This window comes from Hyla sarda, unplaced genomic scaffold (assembly GCF_029499605.1).
Source record: "Hyla sarda isolate aHylSar1 unplaced genomic scaffold, aHylSar1.hap1 scaffold_360, whole genome shotgun sequence".
Lineage (NCBI taxonomy): Eukaryota > Metazoa > Chordata > Amphibia > Anura > Hylidae > Hyla > Hyla sarda.
In genome coordinates, this window is record NW_026610373.1 from 17,046 (window position 1) to 34,179 (window position 17,134).

At 46.2% G+C, this 17,134-nt stretch overlaps 7 non-coding genes and 1 pseudogene across 7 annotated transcripts; all 8 read left to right on the top strand.

The window, feature by feature from the left end:
* The first annotated feature begins 1,392 nt into the window (after positions 1 to 1,392).
* On the top strand, positions 1,393 to 1,583 carry LOC130331981 (U2 spliceosomal RNA). Its single transcript, XR_008874755.1, has one exon. It is a non-coding gene; the product is annotated as a U2 spliceosomal RNA (small nuclear RNA).
* A 2,098-nt stretch (positions 1,584 to 3,681) lies between these two features.
* LOC130331988 (U2 spliceosomal RNA) lies at positions 3,682 to 3,872 on the top strand. Its single transcript, XR_008874757.1, has one exon. It is a non-coding gene; the product is annotated as a U2 spliceosomal RNA (small nuclear RNA).
* A 2,089-nt stretch (positions 3,873 to 5,961) lies between these two features.
* On the top strand, positions 5,962 to 6,121 carry LOC130331982 (U2 spliceosomal RNA; annotated as a pseudogene).
* Positions 6,122 to 6,816: 695 nt separating this feature from the next.
* LOC130331963 (U2 spliceosomal RNA) lies at positions 6,817 to 6,999 on the top strand. The gene has a single exon (XR_008874744.1). It is a non-coding gene; the product is annotated as a U2 spliceosomal RNA (small nuclear RNA).
* A 2,091-nt stretch (positions 7,000 to 9,090) lies between these two features.
* LOC130331990 (U2 spliceosomal RNA) lies at positions 9,091 to 9,281 on the top strand. Its single transcript, XR_008874758.1, has one exon. It is a non-coding gene; the product is annotated as a U2 spliceosomal RNA (small nuclear RNA).
* A 2,100-nt stretch (positions 9,282 to 11,381) lies between these two features.
* LOC130331991 (U2 spliceosomal RNA) lies at positions 11,382 to 11,572 on the top strand. The gene has a single exon (XR_008874759.1). It is a non-coding gene; the product is annotated as a U2 spliceosomal RNA (small nuclear RNA).
* Positions 11,573 to 13,663: 2,091 nt separating this feature from the next.
* On the top strand, positions 13,664 to 13,854 carry LOC130331992 (U2 spliceosomal RNA). Its single transcript, XR_008874760.1, has one exon. It is a non-coding gene; the product is annotated as a U2 spliceosomal RNA (small nuclear RNA).
* A 2,089-nt stretch (positions 13,855 to 15,943) lies between these two features.
* LOC130331994 (U2 spliceosomal RNA) lies at positions 15,944 to 16,134 on the top strand. The gene has a single exon (XR_008874762.1). It is a non-coding gene; the product is annotated as a U2 spliceosomal RNA (small nuclear RNA).
* Positions 16,135 to 17,134: the final 1,000 nt, after the last annotated feature.

Genomic DNA, 17,134 nt, shown 5'->3' on the forward strand with positions numbered 1-17,134 from the left:
AAATTCTGTGCACAGACTTTGAGATCTATGCTTTAGACTGTATCTAAACCTGCTCCAACATGGACTGACATTCTGGCCTACTTTCAGCCGATGCGACTTGTCTGTCGCTGAACAGTTGCTTTTTATGTATTCAGCACCTATGTATAATGTTGTAAAAATGCTCTAGAAGCTAAAGTCGCAGAAATGTCACACATATTTGGCCTGCAACTTTCTGTGCGACAAATTCAGACAGGAAAAATCAGTATAAATCCTTAGAAAATTATCCCCCAGTGTCTCCATCTGCTGGCGGTATTGAATAAGCATTGCTGCACTGATGGGGTATGCATTAGACGAAAAAAAAGAAGAAAAAGAAGAATAATACGCCCAGAAAAGAGGCGAAAAGGAGAAAAACGTAAAAAAACGTGAAAAAAAAGTAAGAGGAAGAGAAGGGAAAAAAAGGTGGAAATGGGTTTAAAAGTGATTTCGGTGGAGAAATATATATATATATATATATATATATATATATATATATATATATATACGCGCACACACACACATATATATAAACGTATTCTCCGTTGAGATATTGCAGCCGCTGCTGTGTCCAGGCCCAGGAGCCTTAGCACTGTGCTGTGATGTCACTCAATACCACTGACATCACTAGGTGTAAACAACATCTCTCCTTTGCTGTGTATGTGACTATGGAGCTGTTTGGTGATGTCGTCTATTATGGCCTTCATAGAAGCAACAGGAGATTGTTGCATCCATCTAGAACCCTCAGAACTACAGTGCTATGATGTCACTCACTTCCACAGGCCTTGCAGAGTGTAAACAACAACAACCCAGCTTTGTTGTGTATGTAACCATAGGGATTGTGATGTCACCTAGAACCTTCACAGCAGCGACAGCTTTATGAGGAGCATCAGCACTGCTCTGCCTGAGCAGAACCATCACCGCCATAGGTTGTCAAATAACCCGGATTTAACCCACACAGGTAAGTCCAATGGGGTGCAGGCATGTCCTCTATGCTTACAGCTTCCCGTGGGTGTTGGTTTGATACCGTTTGGGGACAGCCAAGGAGGCATCTGCAGGCAACAAAGGTAGGTGTGTGCTTGTGTGTGTGTTTCCTATGCAGATCCTAAGCCCAGTGTCACATGCAAGTAGGAGGAGTAAGAAGGGTTCCTGGCAAATCCGGGTTATGGATTGCATTTAAAAAGGCCCCGTGGGAGTGCAATGGGCCCCTGTCTTGCTGCTTAGCAATAATGGTATGGGTTTAGGTTCTGCTGTGTGTACTGGTGGTTGACTGCCCCCCAGCCCAGAGTGTGCATGGAAAATTGTCTGGCAGCCTCCCTGACAGCAAGCAGTGATAGTGCCCATGAAGGGGACCTTGTTGGGCCCGCCCCTTTCACGGTTATCGCTTCTCGGCCTTTTGGCTAAGATCAAGTGTAGTATCTGTTCTTATCAGTTTAATATCTGATACGTCCCCTATCTGGGGACCATATATTAAATGGATTTTTGAGAACGGGGGCCGATTTCGAAGCTTGCTTCCGTCGCCCTATGCATTGACCCGATATGGCAGTATCTTCGGGTACAGTGCACCACCCCCTTACAGGGTTAAAAAGAAAGATTCCTACTTTCATTGCTACCTGCTTGCTGGCTAGCCAGCTAGCCAGCCCTGTGGGCCTTGCTGCTGCTGCTGCTGCTGCTGCTGCAGCCAAAAAACAAAAGGTGGTGCTGCTGCTGCTTCTGCTGCTTCTGCTTGTGTCTGGCCGCTGTTGGAGCGTCCAGGCACAGGACTTCTGCTGCTGCTGACTAAATGGCCTCCTTAATTGGATCATTTGAGTAGCCAGCACACCTGTGCAGGTAGGGCATGACATGATAGGCAGCTGCCTTGATAGCGGGTGGGTGCTGAATGTTCCTAATTGACAAAATAAGATTAATGCTTATGAAGAAATATAAAATCTCATCCCTTCCCCAATATCGCGCCACACCCCTACCCCTTAATTCCCTGGTTGAACTTGATGGACATATGTCTTTTTTCGACCGTACTAACTATGTAACTATGTAACATAACATGGGGGGGTCTCCTGGCTGTTCACACAGGTGTGTCATTGCTGTACATTGACCATGCATTGCTTCTGTGGTATTGCAAAGGCAAAGACAAATGCTTCCAGCCATCCATTGCACTAATGGATTGGTCATCAGCTGGCTGTCTATGTCCCGCATCAATATAGACCAAAGTACAGAGGGTTAGGCTATGCTATAGTGCACCTACCTGATGCATCAGAAGGTGCGAGGCCCTTGCTAAATTCTGTGCACAGACTTTGAGATCTATGCTTTAGACTGTATCTAAACCTGCTCCAACATGGACTGACATTCTGGCCTACTTTCAGCCGATGCGACTTGTCTGTCGCTGAACAGTCGCTTTTTATGTATTCAGCACCTATGTATAATGTTGTAAAAATGCTCTAGAAGCTAAAGTCGCAGAAATGTCACACATATTTGGCCTGCAACTTTCTGTGCGACAAATTCAGACAGGAAAAATCAGTATAAATCCTTAGAAAATTATCCCCCAGTGTCTCCATCTGCTGGCGGTATTGAATAAGCATTGCTGCACTGATGGGGTATGCATTAGACGAAAAAAAAGAAGAAAAAGAAGAATAATACGCCCAGAAAAGAGGCGAAAAGGAGAAAAACGTAAAAAAACGTGAAAAAAAAGTAAGAGGAAGAGAAGGGAAAAAAAGGTGGAAATGGGTTTAAAAGTGATTTCGGCGGAGAAATATATATATATATATATATATATATATATATATATATATATATATATATACGCGCACACACACACATATATATAAACGTATTCTCCGTTGAGATATTGCAGCCGCTGCTGTGTCCAGGCCCAGGAGCCTTAGCACTGTGCTGTGATGTCACTCAATACCACTGACATCACTAGGTGTAAACAACATCTCTCCTTTGCTGTGTATGTGACTATGGAGCTGTTTGGTGATGTCGTCTATTACGGCCTTCATAGAAGCAACAGGAGATTGTTGCATCCATCTAGAACCCTCAGAACTACAGTGCTATGATGTCACTCACTTCCACAGGCCTTGCAGAGTGTAAACAACAACAACCCAGCTTTGTTGTGTATGTAACCATAGGGATTGTGATGTCACCTAGAACCTTCACAGCAGCGACAGCTTTATGAGGAGCATCAGCACTGCTCTGCCTGAGCAGAACCATCACCGCCATAGGTTGTCAAATAACCCGGATTTAACCCACACAGGTAAGTCCAATGGGGTGCAGGCATGTCCTCTATGCTTACAGCTTCCCGTGGGTGTTGGTTTGATACCGTTTGGGGACAGCCAAGGAGGCATCTGCAGGCAACAAAGGTAGGTGTGTGCTTGTGTGTGTGTTTCCTATGCAGATCCTAAGCCCAGTGTCACATGCAAGTAGGAGGAGTAAGAAGGGTTCCTGGCAAATCCGGGTTATGGATTGCATTTAAAAAGGCCCCGTGGGAGTGCAATGGGCCCCTGTCTTGCTGCTTAGCAATAATGGTATGGGTTTAGGTTCTGCTGTGTGTACTGGTGGTTGACTGCCCCCCAGCCCAGAGTGTGCATGGAAAATTGTCTGGCAGCCTCCCTGACAGCAAGCAGTGATAGTGCCCATGAAGGGGACCTTGTTGGGCCCGCCCCTTTCACGGTTATCGCTTCTCGGCCTTTTGGCTAAGATCAAGTGTAGTATCTGTTCTTATCAGTTTAATATCTGATACGTCCCCTATCTGGGGACCATATATTAAATGGATTTTTGAGAACGGGGGCCGATTTCGAAGCTTGCTTCCGTCGCCCTATGCATTGACCCGATATGGCAGTATCTTCGGGTACAGTGCACCACCCCCTTACAGGGTTAAAAAGAAAGATTCCTACTTTCATTGCTACCTGCTTGCTGGCTAGCCAGCTAGCCAGCCCTGTGGGCCTTGCTGCTGCTGCTGCTGCTGCTGCAGCCAAAAAACAAAAGGTGGTGCTGCTGCTGCTTCTGCTGCTTCTGCTTGTGTCTGGCCGCTGTTGGAGCGTCCAGGCACAGGACTTCTGCTGCTGCTGACTAAATGGCCTCCTTAATTGGATCATTTGAGTAGCCAGCACACCTGTGCAGGTAGGGCATGACATGATAGGCAGCTGCCTTGATAGCGGGTGGGTGCTGAATGTTCCTAATTGACAAAATAAGATTAATGCTTATGAAGAAATATAAAATCTCATCCCTTCCCCAATATCGCGCCACACCCCTACCCCTTAATTCCCTGGTTGAACTTGATGGACATATGTCTTTTTTCGACCGTACTAACTATGTAACTATGTAACATAACATGGGGGGGTCTCCTGGCTGTTCACACAGGTGTGTCATTGCTGTACATTGACCATGCATTGCTTCTGTGGTATTGCAAAGGCAAAGACAAATGCTTCCAGCCATCCATTGCACTAATGGATTGGTCATCAGCTGGCTGTCTATGTCCCGCATCAATATAGACCAAAGTACAGAGGGTTAGGCTATGCTATAGTGCACCTACCTGATGCATCAGAAGGTGCGAGGCCCTTGCTAAATTCTGTGCACAGACTTTGAGATCTATGCTTTAGACTGTATCTAAACCTGCTCCAACATGGACTGACATTCTGGCCTACTTTCAGCCGATGCGACTTGTCTGTCGCTGAACAGTCGCTTTTTATGTATTCAGCACCTATGTATAATGTTGTAAAAATGCTCTAGAAGCTAAAGTCGCAGAAATGTCACACATATTTGGCCTGCAACTTTCTGTGCGACAAATTCAGACAGGAAAAATCAGTATAAATCCTTAGAAAATTATCCCCCAGTGTCTCCATCTGCTGGCGGTATTGAATAAGCATTGCTGCACTGATGGGGTATGCATTAGACGAAAAAAAAGAAGAAAAAGAAGAATAATACGCCCAGAAAAGAGGCGAAAAGGAGAAAAACGTAAAAAAACGTGAAAAAAAAGTAAGAGGAAGAGAAGGGAAAAAAAGGTGGAAATGGGTTTAAAAGTGATTTCGGCGGAGAAATATATATATATATATATATATATATATATATATATATATATATACGCGCACACACACACATATATATAAACGTATTCTCCGTTGAGATATTGCAGCCGCTGCTGTGTCCAGGCCCAGGAGCCTTAGCACTGTGCTGTGATGTCACTCAATACCACTGACATCACTAGGTGTAAACAACATCTCTCCTTTGCTGTGTATGTGACTATGGAGCTGTTTGGTGATGTCGTCTATTATGGCCTTCATAGAAGCAACAGGAGATTGTTGCATCCATCTAGAACCCTCAGAACTACAGTGCTATGATGTCACTCACTTCCACAGGCCTTGCAGAGTGTAAACAACAACAACCCAGCTTTGTTGTGTATGTAACCATAGGGATTGTGATGTCACCTAGAACCTTCACAGCAGCGACAGCTTTATGAGGAGCATCAGCACTGCTCTGCCTGAGCAGAACCATCACCGCCATAGGTTGTCAAATAACCCGGATTTAACCCACACAGGTAAGTCCAATGGGGTGCAGGCATGTCCTCTATGCTTACAGCTTCCCGTGGGTGTTGGTTTGATACCGTTTGGGGACAGCCAAGGAGGCATCTGCAGGCAACAAAGGTAGGTGTGTGCTTGTGTGTGTGTTTCCTATGCAGATCCTAAGCCCAGTGTCACATGCAAGTAGGAGGAGTAAGAAGGGTTCCTGGCAAATCCGGGTTATGGATTGCATTTAAAAAGGCCCCGTGGGAGTGCAATGGGCCCCTGTCTTGCTGCTTAGCAATAATGGTATGGGTTTAGGTTCTGCTGTGTGTACTGGTGGTTGACTGCCCCCCAGCCCAGAGTGTGCATGGAAAATTGTCTGGCAGCCTCCCTGACAGCAAGCAGTGATAGTGCCCATGAAGGGGACCTTGTTGGGCCCGCCCCTTTCACGGTTATCGCTTCTCGGCCTTTTGGCTAAGATCAAGTGTAGTATCTGTTCTTATCAGTTTTCATGCTGGTGGGGATGGGTGCTGCATGGAGGATGCAGGTGTACCAGGGCTTTCCGGGGCTGGTTCTGAGGAATCAGCTCGATGGCTGCCCCGATGTGACCTGTTCCCTCCGGGTCTCGCCATGAGGCTGAGAGGGTCTAGAGCCGAGGTACTTTTGTGCCTCGGGGAGTGGTGACCCCGAGGTGCCGAAACTCACTGGGAGAATAGACTCACTGGGTTGAAGCACTGGCACCATAATCTCTTCACCTTGTGGCACTCACCTCTTGATTCCCGGCCTTCTGGCTAGGATCAGAGAAATTTTTATAGATCCGGCCGGATGTCCGGGCAGTATATCTGCACACATTCACTTATTTATTTCTTTTTTGTCTCACTGTGTCACTTTTTGCGTGTTGTGTGTTCACAGGATTTGTCAGGATGCGGTAGCCCTTCTGGGTGTCCCTCCTGGCGGTCTAGGGGAGGTGTGTGTGGCCATTAGGTTCCGCACCTCCCTGCAAACACCCCGGGTACTCCTGCTTTGGCAGGGTACCTACCGTAATCGGCTCTGCGGGCAGATACCTTGGCTAACGCCAAGGGGGATGCCGGGAGCATTTGTGGTCCCCTAGTAGCTTCGGCGAAAAGGGACATCGAACCTGGAACCTCGCAGGTACCTTTTGGTCCGGAGGCGAAGGGTAAGGTTTGTTGGGGGGCCTCTCTCCTATCGGAGAAGGGCTTGCGATAGACCGCATCCTTTGTGCACGTTTTTTTTTAGTGTAACACGTTTGCACTTTTTCTTGCACTTTGGGTGAATCGAAAGCACGTTCCTCGGCTTTAGATAAAAAAAAAAAAAAAAATCTGTTCTTATCAGTTTAATATCTGATACGTCCCCTATCTGGGGACCATATATTAAATGGATTTTTGAGAACGGGGGCCGATTTTGAAGCTTGCTTCCGTCGCCCTATGCATTGACCCGATATGGCAGTATCTTCGGGTACAGTGCACCACCCCCTTACAGGGTTAAAAAGAAAGATTCCTACTTTCATTGCTACCTGCTTGCTGGCTAGCCAGCTAGCCAGCCCTGTGGGCCTTGCTGCTGCTGCTGCTGCTGCTGCAGCCAAAAAACAAAAGGTGGTGCTGCTGCTGCTTCTGCTGCTTCTGCTTGTGTCTGGCCGCTGTTGGAGCGTCCAGGCACAGGACTTCTGCTGCTGCTGACTAAATGGCCTCCTTAATTGGATCATTTGAGTAGCCAGCACACCTGTGCAGGTAGGGCATGACATGATAGGCAGCTGCCTTGATAGCGGGTGGGTGCTGAATGTTCCTAATTGACAAAATAAGATTAATGCTTATGAAGAAATATAAAATCTCATCCCTTCCCCAATATCGCGCCACACCCCTACCCCTTAATTCCCTGGTTGAACTTGATGGACATATGTCTTTTTTCGACCGTACTAACTATGTAACTATGTAACATAACATGGGGGGGTCTCCTGGCTGTTCACACAGGTGTGTCATTGCTGTACATTGACCATGCATTGCTTCTGTGGTATTGCAAAGGCAAAGACAAATGCTTCCAGCCATCCATTGCACTAATGGATTGGTCATCAGCTGGCTGTCTATGTCCCGCATCAATATAGACCAAAGTACAGAGGGTTAGGCTATGCTATAGTGCACCTACCTGATGCATCAGAAGGTGCGAGGCCCTTGCTAAATTCTGTGCACAGACTTTGAGATCTATGCTTTAGACTGTATCTAAACCTGCTCCAACATGGACTGACATTCTGGCCTACTTTCAGCCGATGCGACTTGTCTGTCGCTGAACAGTCGCTTTTTATGTATTCAGCACCTATGTATAATGTTGTAAAAATGCTCTAGAAGCTAAAGTCGCAGAAATGTCACACATATTTGGCCTGCAACTTTCTGTGCGACAAATTCAGACAGGAAAAATCAGTATAAATCCTTAGAAAATTATCCCCCAGTGTCTCCATCTGCTGGCGGTATTGAATAAGCATTGCTGCACTGATGGGGTATGCATTAGACGAAAAAAAAGAAGAAAAAGAAGAATAATACGCCCAGAAAAGAGGCGAAAAGGAGAAAAACGTAAAAAAACGTGAAAAAAAAGTAAGAGGAAGAGAAGGGAAAAAAAGGTGGAAATGGGTTTAAAAGTGATTTCGGCGGAGAAATATATATATATATATATATATATATATATATATATATATATATATACGCGCACACACACACATATATATAAACGTATTCTCCGTTGAGATATTGCAGCCGCTGCTGTGTCCAGGCCCAGGAGCCTTAGCACTGTGCTGTGATGTCACTCAATACCACTGACATCACTAGGTGTAAACAACATCTCTCCTTTGCTGTGTATGTGACTATGGAGCTGTTTGGTGATGTCGTCTATTATGGCCTTCATAGAAGCAACAGGAGATTGTTGCATCCATCTAGAACCCTCAGAACTACAGTGCTATGATGTCACTCACTTCCACAGGCCTTGCAGAGTGTAAACAACAACAACCCAGCTTTGTTGTGTATGTAACCATAGGGATTGTGATGTCACCTAGAACCTTCACAGCAGCGACAGCTTTATGAGGAGCATCAGCACTGCTCTGCCTGAGCAGAACCATCACCGCCATAGGTTGTCAAATAACCCGGATTTAACCCACACAGGTAAGTCCAATGGGGTGCAGGCATGTCCTCTATGCTTACAGCTTCCCGTGGGTGTTGGTTTGATACCGTTTGGGGACAGCCAAGGAGGCATCTGCAGGCAACAAAGGTAGGTGTGTGCTTGTGTGTGTGTTTCCTATGCAGATCCTAAGCCCAGTGTCACATGCAAGTAGGAGGAGTAAGAAGGGTTCCTGGCAAATCCGGGTTATGGATTGCATTTAAAAAGGCCCCGTGGGAGTGCAATGGGCCCCTGTCTTGCTGCTTAGCAATAATGGTATGGGTTTAGGTTCTGCTGTGTGTACTGGTGGTTGACTGCCCCCCAGCCCAGAGTGTGCATGGAAAATTGTCTGGCAGCCTCCCTGACAGCAAGCAGTGATAGTGCCCATGAAGGGGACCTTGTTGGGCCCGCCCCTTTCACGGTTATCGCTTCTCGGCCTTTTGGCTAAGATCAAGTGTAGTATCTGTTCTTATCAGTTTAATATCTGATACGTCCCCTATCTGGGGACCATATATTAAATGGATTTTTGAGAACGGGGGCCGATTTCGAAGCTTGCTTCCGTCGCCCTATGCATTGACCCGATATGGCAGTATCTTCGGGTACAGTGCACCACCCCCTTACAGGGTTAAAAAGAAAGATTCCTACTTTCATTGCTACCTGCTTGCTGGCTAGCCAGCTAGCCAGCCCTGTGGGCCTTGCTGCTGCTGCTGCTGCTGCTGCTGCAGCCAAAAAACAAAAGGTGGTGCTGCTGCTGCTTCTGCTGCTTCTGCTTGTGTCTGGCCGCTGTTGGAGCGTCCAGGCACAGGACTTCTGCTGCTGCTGACTAAATGGCCTCCTTAATTGGATCATTTGAGTAGCCAGCACACCTGTGCAGGTAGGGCATGACATGATAGGCAGCTGCCTTGATAGCGGGTGGGTGCTGAATGTTCCTAATTGACAAAATAAGATTAATGCTTATGAAGAAATATAAAATCTCATCCCTTCCCCAATATCGCGCCACACCCCTACCCCTTAATTCCCTGGTTGAACTTGATGGACATATGTCTTTTTTCGACCGTACTAACTATGTAACTATGTAACATAACATGGGGGGGTCTCCTGGCTGTTCACACAGGTGTGTCATTGCTGTACATTGACCATGCATTGCTTCTGTGGTATTGCAAAGGCAAAGACAAATGCTTCCAGCCATCCATTGCACTAATGGATTGGTCATCAGCTGGCTGTCTATGTCCCGCATCAATATAGACCAAAGTACAGAGGGTTAGGCTATGCTATAGTGCACCTACCTGATGCATCAGAAGGTGCGAGGCCCTTGCTAAATTCTGTGCACAGACTTTGAGATCTATGCTTTAGACTGTATCTAAACCTGCTCCAACATGGACTGACATTCTGGCCTACTTTCAGCCGATGCGACTTGTCTGTCGCTGAACAGTCGCTTTTTATGTATTCAGCACCTATGTATAATGTTGTAAAAATGCTCTAGAAGCTAAAGTCGCAGAAATGTCACACATATTTGGCCTGCAACTTTCTGTGCGACAAATTCAGACAGGAAAAATCAGTATAAATCCTTAGAAAATTATCCCCCAGTGTCTCCATCTGCTGGCGGTATTGAATAAGCATTGCTGCACTGATGGGGTATGCATTAGACGAAAAAAAAGAAGAAAAAGAAGAATAATACGCCCAGAAAAGAGGCGAAAAGGAGAAAAACGTAAAAAAACGTGAAAAAAAAGTAAGAGGAAGAGAAGGGAAAAAAAGGTGGAAATGGGTTTAAAAGTGATTTCGGCGGAGATATATATATATATATATATATATATATATATATATATATATATATATATATATACGCGCACACACACACATATATATAAACGTATTCTCCGTTGAGATATTGCAGCCGCTGCTGTGTCCAGGCCCAGGAGCCTTAGCACTGTGCTGTGATGTCACTCAATACCACTGACATCACTAGGTGTAAACAACATCTCTCCTTTGCTGTGTATGTGACTATGGAGCTGTTTGGTGATGTCGTCTATTATGGCCTTCATAGAAGCAACAGGAGATTGTTGCATCCATCTAGAACCCTCAGAACTACAGTGCTATGATGTCACTCACTTCCACAGGCCTTGCAGAGTGTAAACAACAACAACCCAGCTTTGTTGTGTATGTAACCATAGGGATTGTGATGTCACCTAGAACCTTCACAGCAGCGACAGCTTTATGAGGAGCATCAGCACTGCTCTGCCTGAGCAGAACCATCACCGCCATAGGTTGTCAAATAACCCGGATTTAACCCACACAGGTAAGTCCAATGGGGTGCAGGCATGTCCTCTATGCTTACAGCTTCCCGTGGGTGTTGGTTTGATACCGTTTGGGGACAGCCAAGGAGGCATCTGCAGGCAACAAAGGTAGGTGTGTGCTTGTGTGTGTGTTTCCTATGCAGATCCTAAGCCCAGTGTCACATGCAAGTAGGAGGAGTAAGAAGGGTTCCTGGCAAATCCGGGTTATGGATTGCATTTAAAAAGGCCCCGTGGGAGTGCAATGGGCCCCTGTCTTGCTGCTTAGCAATAATGGTATGGGTTTAGGTTCTGCTGTGTGTACTGGTGGTTGACTGCCCCCCAGCCCAGAGTGTGCATGGAAAATTGTCTGGCAGCCTCCCTGACAGCAAGCAGTGATAGTGCCCATGAAGGGGACCTTGTTGGGCCCGCCCCTTTCACGGTTATCGCTTCTCGGCCTTTTGGCTAAGATCAAGTGTAGTATCTGTTCTTATCAGTTTAATATCTGATACGTCCCCTATCTGGGGACCATATATTAAATGGATTTTTGAGAACGGGGGCCGATTTCGAAGCTTGCTTCCGTCGCCCTATGCATTGACCCGATATGGCAGTATCTTCGGGTACAGTGCACCACCCCCTTACAGGGTTAAAAAGAAAGATTCCTACTTTCATTGCTACCTGCTTGCTGGCTAGCCAGCTAGCCAGCCCTGTGGGCCTTGCTGCTGCTGCTGCTGCTGCTGCAGCCAAAAAACAAAAGGTGGTGCTGCTGCTGCTTCTGCTGCTTCTGCTTGTGTCTGGCCGCTGTTGGAGCGTCCAGGCACAGGACTTCTGCTGCTGCTGACTAAATGGCCTCCTTAATTGGATCATTTGAGTAGCCAGCACACCTGTGCAGGTAGGGCATGACATGATAGGCAGCTGCCTTGATAGCGGGTGGGTGCTGAATGTTCCTAATTGACAAAATAAGATTAATGCTTATGAAGAAATATAAAATCTCATCCCTTCCCCAATATCGCGCCACACCCCTACCCCTTAATTCCCTGGTTGAACTTGATGGACATATGTCTTTTTTCGACCGTACTAACTATGTAACTATGTAACATAACATGGGGGGGTCTCCTGGCTGTTCACACAGGTGTGTCATTGCTGTACATTGACCATGCATTGCTTCTGTGGTATTGCAAAGGCAAAGACAAATGCTTCCAGCCATCCATTGCACTAATGGATTGGTCATCAGCTGGCTGTCTATGTCCCGCATCAATATAGACCAAAGTACAGAGGGTTAGGCTATGCTATAGTGCACCTACCTGATGCATCAGAAGGTGCGAGGCCCTTGCTAAATTCTGTGCACAGACTTTGAGATCTATGCTTTAGACTGTATCTAAACCTGCTCCAACATGGACTGACATTCTGGCCTACTTTCAGCCGATGCGACTTGTCTGTCGCTGAACAGTCGCTTTTTATGTATTCAGCACCTATGTATAATGTTGTAAAAATGCTCTAGAAGCTAAAGTCGCAGAAATGTCACACATATTTGGCCTGCAACTTTCTGTGCGACAAATTCAGACAGGAAAAATCAGTATAAATCCTTAGAAAATTATCCCCCAGTGTCTCCATCTGCTGGCGGTATTGAATAAGCATTGCTGCACTGATGGGGTATGCATTAGACGAAAAAAAAGAAGAAAAAGAAGAATAATACGCCCAGAAAAGAGGCGAAAAGGAGAAAAACGTAAAAAAACGTGAAAAAAAAGTAAGAGGAAGAGAAGGGAAAAAAAGGTGGAAATGGGTTTAAAAGTGATTTCGGCGGAGAAATATATATATATATATATATATATATATATATATATATATATATATACGCGCACACACACACATATATATAAACGTATTCTCCGTTGAGATATTGCAGCCGCTGCTGTGTCCAGGCCCAGGAGCCTTAGCACTGTGCTGTGATGTCACTCAATACCACTGACATCACTAGGTGTAAACAACATCTCTCCTTTGCTGTGTATGTGACTATGGAGCTGTTTGGTGATGTCGTCTATTATGGCCTTCATAGAAGCAACAGGAGATTGTTGCATCCATCTAGAACCCTCAGAACTACAGTGCTATGATGTCACTCACTTCCACAGGCCTTGCAGAGTGTAAACAACAACAACCCAGCTTTGTTGTGTATGTAACCATAGGGATTGTGATGTCACCTAGAACCTTCACAGCAGCGACAGCTTTATGAGGAGCATCAGCACTGCTCTGCCTGAGCAGAACCATCACCGCCATAGGTTGTCAAATAACCCGGATTTAACCCACACAGGTAAGTCCAATGGGGTGCAGGCATGTCCTCTATGCTTACAGCTTCCCGTGGGTGTTGGTTTGATACCGTTTGGGGACAGCCAAGGAGGCATCTGCAGGCAACAAAGGTAGGTGTGTGCTTGTGTGTGTGTTTCCTATGCAGATCCTAAGCCCAGTGTCACATGCAAGTAGGAGGAGTAAGAAGGGTTCCTGGCAAATCCGGGTTATGGATTGCATTTAAAAAGGCCCCGTGGGAGTGCAATGGGCCCCTGTCTTGCTGCTTAGCAATAATGGTATGGGTTTAGGTTCTGCTGTGTGTACTGGTGGTTGACTGCCCCCCAGCCCAGAGTGTGCATGGAAAATTGTCTGGCAGCCTCCCTGACAGCAAGCAGTGATAGTGCCCATGAAGGGGACCTTGTTGGGCCCGCCCCTTTCACGGTTATCGCTTCTCGGCCTTTTGGCTAAGATCAAGTGTAGTATCTGTTCTTATCAGTTTAATATCTGATACGTCCCCTATCTGGGGACCATATATTAAATGGATTTTTGAGAACGGGGGCCGATTTCGAAGCTTGCTTCCGTCGCCCTATGCATTGACCCGATATGGCAGTATCTTCGGGTACAGTGCACCACCCCCTTACAGGGTTAAAAAGAAAGATTCCTACTTTCATTGCTACCTGCTTGCTGGCTAGCCAGCTAGCCAGCCCTGTGGGCCTTGGTGCTGCTGCTGCTGCTGCTGCAGCCAAAAAACAAAAGGTGGTGCTGCTGCTGCTTCTGCTGCTTCTGCTTGTGTCTGGCCGCTGTTGGAGCGTCCAGGCACAGGACTTCTGCTGCTGCTGACTAAATGGCCTCCTTAATTGGATCATTTGAGTAGCCAGCACACCTGTGCAGGTAGGGCATGACATGATAGGCAGCTGCCTTGATAGCGGGTGGGTGCTGAATGTTCCTAATTGACAAAATAAGATTAATGCTTATGAAGAAATATAAAATCTCATCCCTTCCCCAATATCGCGCCACACCCCTACCCCTTAATTCCCTGGTTGAACTTGATGGACATATGTCTTTTTTCGACCGTACTAACTATGTAACTATGTAACATAACATGGGGGGGTCTCCTGGCTGTTCACACAGGTGTGTCATTGCTGTACATTGACCATGCATTGCTTCTGTGGTATTGCAAAGGCAAAGACAAATGCTTCCAGCCATCCATTGCACTAATGGATTGGTCATCAGCTGGCTGTCTATGTCCCGCATCAATATAGACCAAAGTACAGAGGGTTAGGCTATGCTATAGTGCACCTACCTGATGCATCAGAAGGTGCGAGGCCCTTGCTAAATTCTGTGCACAGACTTTGAGATCTATGCTTTAGACTGTATCTAAACCTGCTCCAACATGGACTGACATTCTGGCCTACTTTCAGCCGATGCGACTTGTCTGTCGCTGAACAGTCGCTTTTTATGTATTCAGCACCTATGTATAATGTTGTAAAAATGCTCTAGAAGCTAAAGTCGCAGAAATGTCACACATATTTGGCCTGCAACTTTCTGTGCGACAAATTCAGACAGGAAAAATCAGTATAAATCCTTAGAAAATTATCCCCCAGTGTCTCCATCTGCTGGCGGTATTGAATAAGCATTGCTGCACTGATGGGGTATGCATTAGACGAAAAAAAAGAAGAAAAAGAAGAATAATACGCCCAGAAAAGAGGCGAAAAGGAGAAAAACGTAAAAAAACGTGAAAAAAAAGTAAGAGGAAGAGAAGGGAAAAAAAGGTGGAAATGGGTTTAAAAGTGATTTCGGCGGAGAAATATATATATATATATATATATATATATATATATATATATATATATACGCGCACACACACACATATATATAAACGTATTCTCCGTTGAGATATTGCAGCCGCTGCTGTGTCCAGGCCCAGGAGCCTTAGCACTGTGCTGTGATGTCACTCAATACCACTGACATCACTAGGTGTAAACAACATCTCTCCTTTGCTGTGTATGTGACTATGGAGCTGTTTGGTGATGTCGTCTATTATGGCCTTCATAGAAGCAACAGGAGATTGTTGCATCCATCTAGAACCCTCAGAACTACAGTGCTATGATGTCACTCACTTCCACAGGCCTTGCAGAGTGTAAACAACAACAACCCAGCTTTGTTGTGTATGTAACCATAGGGATTGTGATGTCACCTAGAACCTTCACAGCAGCGACAGCTTTATGAGGAGCATCAGCACTGCTCTGCCTGAGCAGAACCATCACCGCCATAGGTTGTCAAATAACCCGGATTTAACCCACACAGGTAAGTCCAATGGGGTGCAGGCATGTCCTCTATGCTTACAGCTTCCCGTGGGTGTTGGTTTGATACCGTTTGGGGACAGCCAAGGAGGCATCTGCAGGCAACAAAGGTAGGTGTGTGCTTGTGTGTGTGTTTCCTATGCAGACTAAGCCCAGTGTCACATGCAAGTAGGAGGAGTAAGAAGGGTTCCTGGCAAATCCGGGTTATGGATTGCATTTAAAAAGGCCCCGTGGGAGTGCAATGGGCCCCTGTCTTGCTGCTTAGCAATAATGGTATGGGTTTAGGTTCTGCTGTGTGTACTGGTGGTTGACTGCCCCCCAGCCCAGAGTGTGCATGGAAAATTGTCTGGCAGCCTCCCTGACAGCAAGCAGTGATAGTGCCCATGAAGGGGACCTTGTTGGGCCCGCCCCTTTCACGGTTATCGCTTCTCGGCCTTTTGGCTAAGATCAAGTGTAGTATCTGTTCTTATCAGTTTAATATCTGATACGTCCCCTATCTGGGGACCATATATTAAATGGATTTTTGAGAACGGGGGCCGATTTCGAAGCTTGCTTCCGTCGCCCTATGCATTGACCCGATATGGCAGTATCTTCGGGTACAGTGCACCACCCCCTTACAGGGTTAAAAAGAAAGATTCCTACTTTCATTGCTACCTGCTTGCTGGCTAGCCAGCTAGCCAGCCCTGTGGGCCTTGCTGCTGCTGCTGCTGCTGCTGCAGCCAAAAAACAAAAGGTGGTGCTGCTGCTGCTTCTGCTGCTTCTGCTTGTGTCTGGCCGCTGTTGGAGCGTCCAGGCACAGGACTTCTGCTGCTGCTGACTAAATGGCCTCCTTAATTGGATCATTTGAGTAGCCAGCACACCTGTGCAGGTAGGGCATGACATGATAGGCAGCTGCCTTGATAGCGGGTGGGTGCTGAATGTTCCTAATTGACAAAATAAGATTAATGCTTATGAAGAAATATAAAATCTCATCCCTTCCCCAATATCGCGCCACACCCCTACCCCTTAATTCCCTGGTTGAACTTGATGGACATATGTCTTTTTTCGACCGTACTAACTATGTAACTATGTAACATAACATGGGGGGGTCTCCTGGCTGTTCACACAGGTGTGTCATTGCTGTACATTGACCATGCATTGCTTCTGTGGTATTGCAAAGGCAAAGACAAATGCTTCCAGCCATCCATTGCACTAATGGATTGGTCATCAGCTGGCTGTCTATGTCCCGCATCAATATAGACCAAAGTACAGAGGGTTAGGCTATGCTATAGTGCACCTACCTGATGCATCAGAAGGTGCGAGGCCCTTGCTAAATTCTGTGCACAGACTTTGAGATCTATGCTTTAGACTGTATCTAAACCTGCTCCAACATGGACTGACATTCTGGCCTACTTTCAGCCGATGCGACTTGTCTGTCGCTGAACAGTCGCTTTTTATGTATTCAGCACCTATGTATAATGTTGTAAAAATGCTCTAGAAGCTAAAGTCGCAGAAATGTCACACATATTTGGCCTGCAACTTTCTGTGCGACAAATTCAGACAGGAAAAATCAGTATAAATCCTTAGAAAATTATCCCCCAGTGTCTCCATCTGCTGGCGGTATTGAATAAGC